General features: G+C 41.9%; 1 protein-coding gene across 2 annotated transcripts in view; it reads left to right on the forward strand.

Moving 5' to 3' along the window:
* The first annotated feature begins 4211 nt into the window (after positions 1-4211).
* The window catches only part of cdc42se2 (CDC42 small effector 2), a 248983-nt gene continuing 240313 nt past the window's right edge, over positions 4212-12881 (forward strand). For both annotated transcript variants that reach the window (XM_048595122.1, XM_048595119.1), the window contains exon 1: positions 4212-4341. The gene's annotated coding sequence lies outside the window, so the exon portion shown is untranslated. The remainder of the gene's footprint in view (positions 4342-12881) is intronic.

Below are 12881 nucleotides of genomic sequence, written 5' to 3' on the forward strand. Positions count from 1 at the left end.
TGTGTGGTTGACAGTGAGGAGGAAAGTGTCATATTACAGGAGGATATAAATGGATTGGTCTAAGGGGCTGATAAGTAGCAGATGGAATTAAACCCTGATAAATGTGAGGTGATGCACTATGGAAGAAGTAACAAGGCAAAGGAGTACTCAATGAATGGCAAGATACTAGAAAGCTCACAGGAGCAGAGAGATCTCTGAAGGTAACAGGTTATGAAGGGTATGGACAGTATCAGTAGAAAGCAGCTATTCCCCTTAGTCAAAGTGTCAATAACAAAGGGGCATAATTTTAAAGTGAAAGGCAGAAGATTTAGAGGGGATTTGAGGAAAAAACATTTCCACTTATTCGGTGGGAGTCTGGAATGCCTGGGAGGGTAGTTGAGGCAGGAAACCTCACAATCTTTAAAAAGTACTCGGATAAGCATTTACTGTGTCATAACATTCAATGCAATGAGCTTAGTGCAGGTAGGCAGGGTTAGTGTAGGTCATACAAAGTTTTGTTGGTGCAGACTTGATGGGCCAAAGGGCCTCTTCTTACCGTATGAATCTATGTTTCTATGAACTGCCTCCAATGAAATAATATCTTTTCTTTGATAAGATTTGCTCACAGTATTCCAGATCTGGTCTCACCAGCCCCCATGGTTGCAATAAGACTTCCCCGTCATATATTCTGATCCCTTTAAAATAAGGTCCAACATTGCATTGGTCTTCCTGATTACCTGCCGCACCTGTGTTCTTGTTTTGTACACAAGTACCCCCAAGTCCCTTTGTGTGCAGCTTTCTGCAGTTTTTTTCTCAATTTTGTTCTCCCTTCCAAACAACTTCACATTTTTCCACATTATACTTCAGCTGCCAACCTTTTGCCCACTTATATATTTATCAATATCTCTCTGTAACCTGTTTGTATCCCTCTTGCAACTCGCCTTTCCACCTATTTTATGTCATTGTGGTATTATCTGGGATAGAATAACCAATTTTCTTCCAGCCTTTCACCATCCTGTTTTCCTGCGACCTGACCCTGGCTACTTAAGTTTAAATTCAGAGGAACAAAAACAAAGTTGCTGGAAAAGCTCAGCAGGTCTGGCAGCATCAGTGAAGGAGAAAACAGAGTTAACTTTTTGGGTCTGGTGACCCTTCCTCAGAACTCAGTGTTCCAAACAAAACTTGACACAGATAACAGTTACAATCACAACAGATTCCACTACTCAGTGTCAGCACCAAAGAGCAGACAGTCAATCAAATTGGCTGGTAGCCTGGAGGTTGGGACTCGCCCCACCGAGGGGTCTAAGTCTCTCACTCACCAATGTAAGGCCATCCACAGTGCTTTACTGCTGTGGGATGGGCTTATTTAACATGGGTCATCTGATATCTGGCATTTCTTCACGGGTGGGAGACATGAGAAATAGGCCCCTTTTTACCCAATAAAATTCAACTCCTGGGCCTTGATGTTTTCAGTGTCTTGTGGTACAATCTTTCTCAGTGCAGAATTAAAGTATTTTCATTGGAAAACAAAATGTATGTGCTGAAAATCTGAAATAAATGCACAAGCCTGTGTGGAGAGAGAAGAAGAATTAACACTTTAGATCAAAGGCGTTCCAATCAGAGCTGCAAAAGATCAGAGATGGAATTGGTTTTAACTAGATCCATTGGCAAAGTCGAGAGTGGAGGATAGAGTAAAAGGAGAGGTCTGTGACAGGGTGGAAAAATTAAATAACAGGAGAAATGACAGGGCAAAGCAAATCTGATAGACGCTAGTTGTATTGAACTTTAGTTTGCATGTCAGCAAGGGGGCAAATATTAAAATGCTGGTGGTGCAAAACTCTAGAGATCCCAATATTTTGTAGATGGTATATGTTTACCACAGTTGGCTTTTGGGGTCTGCATTAAATTCAGCCTCCATAATCTCGCTTATACTATACCACAAAACATTGCTCAGACCTTTGAGTATATGATGTTGGTGAGGCCTCTTCTGGTGTATTGTGTGCAGTTCTGGTTGTCCTGTTATAGGAAGGATATTATTAAACTGGAGAGGGTTAGCAAGAGATTTACCACGATGCTGCTGGGAATGGAGGGTTTGAGTTATAAGGAGAGGCTGGATAGACTGGGACTTTATTCACTGGAGTGCAGGAGGTTGAGATGTGACCTTTATTGAGGTTTATAAAATCATGAGGGGTTTAGATAAGGTGAATGGCACATGTCTTTTCTCAAGAGTAGGGGGCATATTTTTTAAAGGTGAGAGGAGAAAGTTGAAAAAGTCATGATGGCTATTATTTCTTATTTTTTTTACACACTGAGTGGCTGATCTGTGGAATGAACTTCCAGAGGAAGTGGTGGATGTGGGTACAGTTACAGCATTTTAAAGACATTTAGTTAAGTGGATGAATAAGAAATGTTTGGAGGGATATGGGCCACATGCAGGCAGGTGGGGACTAGTTTAGTGAAATTATGGTCAGCATGGACTGGTTGGGCCAAAGGGTCTGTTTCCATGCTGTATGACTCTATAACATTTGGATGAACAGATATTCACTTTGAATAAATTCAATGTAACTGCTTGTCTCTGCACATATACAATTTGACCTACTGGGTAGTTCTACTTTATTTCTGTTCATATTTATAACAGATACTAGAAAAGATGTGCAAATAATTGACCAGAGAAGTCATTTGAAAGACATATCTTAAACAGAGAAGAGATAGAAATGCTGAAATTTATGGAAGGAATTCCACAGTTTAGTTTCCACTTTAATTAAAGACGTGTCCACTAATGGCAGAGAAAAGAAAATCAGGGATGCCAAAGAGCCCAGAAGTGGAGCGCAGATATCTTGAAGGGTTGTGGAGACATCCCGGATGATAGCATGCCAATCATTCACGCATCCTGGAATCCGAAACCTCCCCCCGCCAATTTCAGTCTGTGTCTCTTCACTACTTTTCATGTGAATGATGTGGAGGTGCTGGTGTTGGACTGGGGTGGACAAAGTCAGAAGTCATGTGACACCTCAACCTCTTGCGTTTCCTGCACCTCTGCCCTCACATCCCCTTCTCCCAACAAAAATAAAGACAGAATCAACCTGATCCTCACATTTCACCCCACCAACCTCCGCATCTAATGTATCATTCTCTATCACTTCTGCCACCTATAATCTGACCCCACAACCAGAGATATATTTCCCTCCCCACCCCTATCTGCCTTTCATAGGGACCGCTCTCTCTGCGATTCCCTCATCTGCTCCACACTCCCCAATAACCCCACCATCCCCAGCACCTTTCCCTGCAATTGCAGGAAGTGCTACACCTGCCCCTGCACCTACCCCCCTCTCGTCCATTCAAGGTACAAAACAAACCTTCCACATTAGACAGGGGTTCACCTGCACATCCATCAAAGTGGTCTGCTGCTAACGACGTGGCCTTTTCTACATCGGTGAGACCACTGAGGCTCGGAGACCTTTTGTAGACCATCTGCACTCTGCGACAAAAAACAAAACCTTCCAGTCACAAACCATTTTAACTCCCCCTCCAACTCCCTGGGTAACATACCCATCCTGAACCTCCCCCAGTGTCACAACGGCACCACCTACAAGCTGGAGAAGCAGTACCTCATATTCCACCTCGGGAGCCTAAATCCCAACTGGATTTTACCAGTTTCAAAATCTCCCTACCCCTGACCTCATCGCATAACCAACTCTCCCTCTCATCCCCTCCTCCTTGACCTGACACACCTTTCAATCTTCTCTCCCACCAATCCACCCCTCCCAACTTACTGACGAATCCCCACCACTCCCTACCTGCACTCACCTATCACCATCCCACTTACCTTCCCCAGCCCCACCCCCTCTATTTATTTCTGAGCTCCCTCCCCCTCCATTTCTGAAGAATGGTTTTAACGGGAAATATTTACCTTCTTTGACGCTGCCTTGCTTGCTGTGTTGTCTCTGACTCCAGCACCTGGAGTTCTTACTAACTCTGACCAAGTTATAGTCCAACAGATTTATTTGAAATCACAAGCTTTCGGACGAAGAGGCCACGCTTTAAAACCTTGTGATTTCAAATAAATCTGTTGAACTATAACCTGAGGTCTTGTGCCTCCTACTTTTGGTGTATGAAAGTGAGCAGATTTTAAAAATGCTTTGTGATGGTGCTGTTCCAAGTGAGACCAGCAAAGGCGCTACTCGCCATCTCTCAGGGAAGACCGCCTCCTCAGTCTTCTCTTTCTCTCAATCATTATTTGCTGTTTTGCTGTCTTTCTTTCCAGGCAGCAGAGCTCAGTCTTCTCTACATTCAGAGCACAGAGTCGCCATCTTCCCGTGTAAAGCAATGCTTTAACGTTGACCAACTTGGGCGAAGCTGTGGGTGAGTGAGTGAGTGAGTGAGTGAGTGTCCGAGGGACAGCCTGGGGAAGGCAGTGTTCAGACTGCCAGAGGAGATAGGGCTCAGCGCACGCCTTTCTGCAGCGTCTCAGCGGGAACCATCACAGGCCAGGAGCCAAAGGCGCAGACTGAATGAGGTGCACTTGGCTTTATTTTTCGACATTCGATTTCCACCGGATTTCTTCCCTTTTCCTCGTTTTAGTTGAGTAAATGATGTGGAGTCTGCGGTGCATTCCTTTCCTTCTGCAGAAAGGAGCTTTACATGAGCATGATGCCCTTTTTTTTCTTAAAAACAAACCTTTCTTCAGAATAAATGATTTCTGGTATCCATTACGATACCATTATCATGAACCAATATTTCAGCTTGCGTCTGCCGACAAGACAATTTGCCTGTTAACAGTACATGACTTTCTTCAGATCTAAATGCCTGTTAACTTTTTCATTTCGTGAGTTCGAGAAGTGAGGATGGTATTTACATTAATTCTGAAATGCTACTTTCTAAAGCAAATAGTGTTTCTGGTTTTAGATCCTGTGACTTAGTATTTGTAACTACTGAATTGAGGAGTTGATGTTACAAATATAGAGGCTATTTGACCAGCATCCATCTCTAGATATGTGGGGGAGTCCCAGGGTCTTGTATACATTCATTAAAAACAAGAGGATACCAGGGGTGATGGTTGAGGCGGATATGATAGGGCCGTTTAAGGTACTTATAGATAAGCACATGAATATGCAAGGATTGGGGGAAATGGGCTACGGACAGACAGGAGGGATTAGTTTAATATTCAGAATAACGTTGTGGGCCAAAAGAAAGGACCTGTTCCTGTGCTGTACAGTTTTGTTCCATGTTTGGGGTCACCCTTTCTTTCACAGCACGGATAATCAGATTTCCCAAACAGATCCTGGACTTTGCGTTGAAACGAAATCTCTGTCCCAATACAGAAAGCTGTGACTTCTCATGTGAAAGACTTTTAGCTGAGGAACAAACGCAAATATTTTCAGTTGAGAATGTATTTAAGTGTTTAACGGAAAGAGTTTCCTTTTTCCCTCCATTTTAAAGCGATTTATTCAGTGTGTATTCAATTGTTTTCACCCAAACTACTTCCTTCAAAATAGTTCCTGTACATCTTAATTAAATTTGGGGCGACACGGTGGCTCAGTGGCTAGCACTGCTGCCTCACAGCGCCAGGGTTCGATTCCACCCCCTGGCGACTGTCTGTGTGGAGTTTGCACATTCTCCCTGTGTCTGCATGGATTTCCTCCGGGTGCTCAGGTTTCCTCCCACAGTCCAAAAATGTGCAAGCTAGGTGGATCGGCCATGCTAAATTGCCCATAGTGTCCAGGGATGTGTAGATTAGGGGGATGTGTCTGGGTGGGATACTCTGAGGGTCGGTGTTGACTTGTTGAGCCGAAGGGCCTGTTTCCATGTTGTGGGGATTCTATGAATAAATCCGATTTGATATTTTGATCACTGATTCCTGTTAGCGTATTCAAAGGAATCCTGAACGCCTTTCTTTTCAGTAGTTAATTGCATTATAGAGTAGTTGATATTCCCTAATCCCTCAGTAACTCAGATCAATCTGCTGGTGACAGAGATAAACTACGATTTTCCAGGGACTGCTTTCTGTTATCATGACACTTGCTTTTAGGATCAGTTAGATGAAATAATCATCACCATCCTTGTCAACTTTGCTCCCTTTACCTATCTGCACCTATCCCTGTTAACAGCATCTTACACAGACAGTAATTTCCTGTCAACACCAGGGTCTGTTTAAACTTCTCGACCATTGTTAAAAGTGGAACTTAATGCATATTCGATTGGTCCATTTATGATGGTTTTGTAAATTCCACTTTCTCTGACTCTGGAATTTGCAAATGAATGTTGTTGAATGACTCTTAAACTCAACATTAACTGCTCATGTACTCCTATTGATCTGGAATATGAACATTAAACTGTTTTATTTATTTTTCTATAAAATACAACATCCCATGAGTGCCATGAAAAATTGATGTAACAAAAACATGAGGATGGATTGAAAGCAAAACATCAGATCAAAAGTGTATTAATAGAGGTTCTGACCAGAGAGAAAACCAAGTACTGGAAAAGCCAATGTAAATATTTTAATGGCGACTTGCTGCAGTTCTGAGCCAGTGTGTTTATAGGGAGAGATGAGTCACTCAATGTCCACCCCACTGCCTCCATCCTTCCCCTTCTTCCTCACCCCCAGACCTCTCGTCAACATTTTTTCCCAGCATTAGCTTAACTATCATTGTGGAATTAAAAGGAGACTGGCAATATTTTGCAATTAGCACAGAAAATGTAGCTTCCTTCTGTCGAAGCTCTTCAGTTTCTCAGTCCACCTGTTTCCTGAGTGCACTTATCAGATTTGATGCAACTAGTGATGCCCTAGAATATGTGTTGCTGATTGTATACCAAGAAAGGACCAAAGAGCCTTGGCCTGTTAAAGAATTAGGGAATTCTTAATAGTGTGCATTAAGGACATTGTCCATTAACATGGAAACAGAAAATTTATGGTGCAGGAAGAAACCATTTGAACTATCGTTTCTGCTGGCTTAAAAATGTGCCAATCTCACTTTCAAGTTTGGCTTGTAGCCTTGTATTTTAACAACTACTACAATTTCCAAGTTTCTATAATATCATGAGGACTTTTGCCTTTACGGATATAACTCTTTCAGACTATACAGTCCCGACACTTCCCATCTCTGGATGCAAATATTCTCCTAAAACTTCCTCTAATCCTTCTGGTAATTAAATATATGGCCCTTCGCAATTGACCTTATACTAAGGAAATTGGTCCTACATATCCAATCTATCGAGGTATTCATTTTTCTTAACACCTAAAGAACATCCTCCTGCATCTCTTATTCCAAGGAAAACATAATCTTTCTCTGCTTAATTTCTTGATTCCTAGCAACTTGCCCTCTGGTGCTGTGTTTAGTGCAATCACAGTGCATATGTGTCACATATTGAAGCAACAAACAACATACAGCATTGTTACGATAAGCTTTGCTAAAATTCAGAACTATCTTCATTGATGTCCTAATAAGGTTATTCAATGAACTTCAATTATGGCTGCAGTTCAGTAATGTGTAACTGTTGAGCAAGGCTGAATTGTCTGAAAATGTGTATGAAATTAGAGCAATTAAAATGATTTATGCGCAAAATGTTTTTGATTAGGTCATGGCCAGACAGTTCTGCTTCATGCATTACTGGAGTTGGTTTCCCCTCTACCTCACCAAAACCGTTCTTGTCTCAGTTGTCAGGCTGCTTGTCTGATAGCTAGATTTTGATGAGCTGCATGTTTTGTTGAAACACACATAGTCTTTGGCCGTCTATCAGCAAATATATTGTTTACCCATGGATTCTATTCCCATTCCTTTTTGAGGTTGCACAGGACTGTTCACGTCCTCATCATCCTATTTGGCCCTGAGCCCTGGAACACCTAGTCAAGAGAAAGAAGGAAGCTTACTTAAAGTTGAGGAAGCAAGGATTGGACAGGGCTAGAGGTCTACAAGGTAGCCAGGAAGGATCTGAAGAATACACTTTGGAGAGCTAGAAGGGGGTATGAGAAAACCTTGGCGCGTAGGATCAAGGAAAACCCCAAGGCGTTCTATGCTTATGTGAGGAAAAAGAGGATGGCCAGAGTGAGGGTGGGGCCAATCAGGGATGGTGGAGGGAACTTGTGTGCGGAGGTAGGGGAGGCCCTTAATGAATACTTTGCTTCAGTATTCACCTGTGAGAGGGACCTTGACATTTGTGAGGACAGCATGAAACAAGCAGATATGCTCAAACAGGTTGATGTTAGGAAGGAGGATGTGCTAGAAATTTTGAAAAACATGAGGATAGATAAGTCCCCTGGGCCAGACAGGATATACCCAAGATTCTAATGGGAGGCGAGGGAAGAGATTGCTGCCCCTTTGGCAGTGAGCTTTGCATCCTCACTGTCCACTGGAGTAGTACCAGCTGATTGGATGGTGGCAAATGTCATTCCCTTGTTCAAGAAAGGGAATAGGGATAATCCTGGAAATTACAGACCAGTCAGTCTTACTTCTGTGGCGGGCAAATTGTTGGAGAGGATTCTGAGAGATAGCATTTATGATTATTTTGAAAAGCAGAGTTTGATTAGAAATGGTCAGCATGGCTTTGCAAGGGGTCAGGTCATGCCTCACGAGCCTTTTTGAATTCTTTGAGGATGTGACAAAACACATCGATGAAGGTAGAGCAGTGGCTGTGGTGTATATAGATTTTAGCAAGGCACTTGATAAGGTTCCACATGGTAGGCTCATTCAGAAAGTAAGGAGGCATAGGATTCAGGGAAATTTGGCTGTCTGGATACAGAATTGGCTGTCCAATAGAAGACAGAGGGTGGTAGCAGATGGAAAGTATTCAGCCTGGAGCTTGGTGACCAGTGGTGTTTCGCAGGGATCTGTTCTGGGACCTCTGCTCTTTGTGATCTTTATAAATGACTTGGATGAGGAAGTGGAAGGGTGGGTTAGTAAGTTTGCCGATGACACGAAGGTTGGTGGAGTTGTGGAGGGCTGTTGTAGTTGCAACGGGACATTGACAGGATGCAGAGCTGGGCAAAGAAGTGGCAGATGGAATTCAACCCAGAAAAGTGTGAAGTGATTCATTTTGGAAGGTTGAATTTGAATGCAGAATACAGGGTTAATAGGCAGTATGGAGGAACAGAGGGATCTTGGGGTCCACATCCATAGATCCCTCAAAGTTGCTACCCAAGTTGATAGGGTTGTAAAGAAAGCGTATGGTGTGTTGGCTTTCATTGGCAGGGGAATTGAGTTTAAGAACCGTGAGGTTATGCTGCAGCTCTATAAAACTCTAGTTAGATCACACTTGGAATATTGTGTTCAGTTCTGGTCACCTGATTATAGGAAAGATGTGGAAGCTTTAGAGAGGGTGCAGAGGAGATTTACCAAAATGCTGCCTGGACTGGAGGGCAGGTCTTATGAGGAAAGGTTGAGGGAGCTAGGGCATTTTTCATTGGAGCGAAGAACGTTGAGCGGTGACTTGATAGAGGTGTACGAGATGATGAGAGGCATAGATAGAGTGGATAGTCAGAGACTTTTTCCCAGAGCGGAAATGACTATTACAAGGGGGCATAATTTTAAGGCGATTGGAGGAACGTATAGGGGAGATGTCAGAGATGGTGGGCATGTGGAATGCGCTGCCGGCAGTGGTAGTGGAGTCAGATACTTTAAAGACTTTTAAGCGACTCTTGGATAGGCACATGGCAGATAGTAAAATGTAGGATATGCAGGGTAGATTGATCTTAGTAGGATAATAGGTCGGCCCAACATTGTGGGCTGAAGGGCCTGTACTGGGCTGTACTGTTCTATGTTCTATGTTCTGTGAGCTGAGTTCATGATCCTATCTATATCCTCTCCATCACACAGAAATTCTATTTCCACATATATAATGTTACTTGTATCTGTCCCACCTCAATTTCTCGGTTGCTGAAGCCCTCATTTGTGCCTTTGAGCTCAACTGTTTTACTAATTTTGGAGAATGGCAGAAAGGGACAGAAAGAATAAAACTAAGAATACATCAACAATTCTATACGTTACAAAGGTAACAAAAAGCCAAGACCTAAGACTCTCTATCTGGACTGTATAGCATTTGCTAAAAAAAACACATTGATTGTGCAAACTGAAGTAAATAAATATGATCTGATAGCTGGTATTGCATCCTGAATATTGATGGATATATGACATCCAAGAAAACAAGGTGAAGTTGGAATGAAATTAATCAAGAAAGACATTTGTGCAATCGATAGAAATGCCCTTGGTTCAGGAGATCAGGTTGTAGAATCAATTTTGATGGAGGTGAGGAATAGTAAGGAAAATAAGTCATTCAAAGAGGAGACCCCCTAACAGTAGCTACAATCGAGAATTAAGTGTACAAGGAGAAACATTGGGTGCATGTGATAAAGGGATGGCAATAAGCACGGATGACTAACCTTTATATAAACTGGAAAAATTATGATGACAATGGTAGATGGGATGAGGTGTTCAGAGAATTTCTGAAGATAGCTTTTTTGGAGTAGTGCTTTCTGGAACTGTCCAGAGAGCAGATAGTAATAAAATTGGTACTGTGCAATGTCAAGGGATTAATTAATAACTTCAGAATATAGGGACTATAAGTAGCAGTCACCACAGTATGATTTGAATTTTATATCCACTTTGAAAGGGAGAATGGGACTAAGACTGGTATTTTAAACTTAAATAAGGGCAACTATGTGGGCATGAAAAATGAGCTGAAATGAACTGGCATGCATAGTTTGGAATACTGAGAATAAACATAGTTCCACCAAATGGAAAAATTCTGAAGGGATGACCCACCTTATGTGGTTAATTAAAGAAATTGACGAAAATATCAATTTTAAATCACGGTGACAAGGTGGCTCAGTGGTTAGCGCTGCAGCCTCACAGTGCCAGGGACCCGGGTTCAATTCCACCCTCGGGCAACTGTCTGTGTGGAGTTTGCACATTCTCCCTGTGTTTGCATGGGTTTCCTCCAGGTCCTCCGGTTTCCTCCCACAGTCCAAAGATGTGTAGGCTAGCTGGCTTGGCCATGCTAAATAGCCTGTAGTGTTCAGGGATGTGTAAGTTAGGTGGGTTATAGGGGTATGGGTCTGGGTGGAATGCTCTGAGGATCAGTGTGGACTTGTTGGGCCAAAGGGCCCGATTCCACACTGTAGGGATTCTATGAAATCTTAATGATTGCTCAATCTTAATTGAAAATTAAGCAGAGAGTTATTAAAAGATGAAACAGGAGAAAGAAATTAAAGCATGTGAGAAACTAACTAGAAATGTAAAAATGTTAGCAAATGTATATGGATATTTAAAAGGAAAAGAGTAAGTAAAGTGAGTGGCCTCTAAAGATTGAGATAGTGCATAATAAGGAAATGGTGGACAAAATTTAAAAATATTTTGCTCTGTCTTCTCTATAGAGGATACAAAAAAAACCATATCAGTAGTAATCGTAAATTAGGAGGTGAAATTACAATCACAAGGGAAGCAGTACTGAGCAAACTGATGGAACTGCTGGTTGACAAGTTCCTAGGTCCTGAAGGACTACATCTTAGTGTCTTAAAAGTGGTGCCTTTTGAGGTAGTAGACACAATAAAAACAGAAAATGGTGGAGAAACTCAGCGGGTGTGGCAGCATTTGAAGAGAGATAAACAGTTAACATTTCAAGTCTGATGACTGGACTTTGAATGTTAACACTATTTCTCCCTCTACAGTCTTCAGCACATTCTGTTTTTAATTTTAGATTTCCAGGATCCACAGTATTTTCCTTTTATTTGAAGTAATAATTGCATTGGTGTTAAATTTTTCAAACTTTGCTGGATTCTGGAAGGTTTCCATTAGACTGGAAGGTGGCATGTATTTGAGAAGGGAAGGAGGCAGAAAAAAGGAAATTATGGACAAGTTAGTTTGACATTTGTTGTGGAGAAGGTGCTGGAATCAATTGTTAAAGAGTTTACAGCTGAGCTTATGGAAAAACCTCAAGGTAACTGGGCACAAGCACAGTTTCGGAAAAGGGAAATAATGTTTACCCAAATCATTGGAGTTATTTTAAGGAATAACATGTGCTGTGGATAAAAGGCAGCCTGTAGAATATGATACTTGAATTTCCAGTGGACATTTGACAGGGTGCCACATTAAAAGTTGGGGCGAAGTCGGATTACCAGTTAGCATGGATAGAAGATTTGCTGGCAGGAATGAGAGAAATATGTATAAAGGGGTCTTTTTCTGTTTGGCATGATATGATGAGCAGGGGTCAGTGCTGGGCCCTCAATTTCCTTCAATTTATATCAACTCAGATGAGAGGAGCAAAGGTATGATAGTTCAATTTGCAGATTAGACAAATATAGATAAGAAAATATGTGGCAAAGAACACATAAGGATTGGGCAGACAGATATTAATATTTTAAGTGAATGAGCAAAAATCTGGCAGATAGAATTCAATGTGATTATATGTGGAGTTGTTCACTTTGGAAGGAAGAATGTAAAGCAGAGTATTATTTAAATGGAGAATGACTGCAGAATTCTGAGGTACAGCAGTGTTTTACATCATCTCGTGTGCAGGTTAGGACAGAGATGAAGACAATTTTTTTCAGAGAGTTGTGAGGCTTTGGAATGCAGCCTCAGAAGCCAGTAAATGGGGTCATTGAATATTTTTCGGCCAGAGATAGATTCATTCCCTTGTCATCAAGAATGTAAGATTGTCAGGGGTAAATGGGAATGTGGAATTTGTAACTCAGGCAGGTCAACCACAAATTTATTGAGTAGCAGAGCAGGCTGGAGACACCGAATGACCCCATTCTGTTCCAAATTCATAACTTTGTACGTTTATAATCTCCTTGCCAGGTCCTTATCTTGCATCCTCCAGCAACTTAAGCTCACCAAAATTCTGTTGTCCATTTTTAAACTTGCAGCAAATATCGTTCATTCACCATCTGTTTTGCTGAGTTATATTGG

The sequence above is a fragment of the Rhincodon typus genome, chromosome 3 (assembly GCF_021869965.1).
Source record: "Rhincodon typus isolate 14 chromosome 3, sRhiTyp1.1, whole genome shotgun sequence".
Classification (NCBI taxonomy): Eukaryota; Metazoa; Chordata; class Chondrichthyes; order Orectolobiformes; family Rhincodontidae; genus Rhincodon; species Rhincodon typus.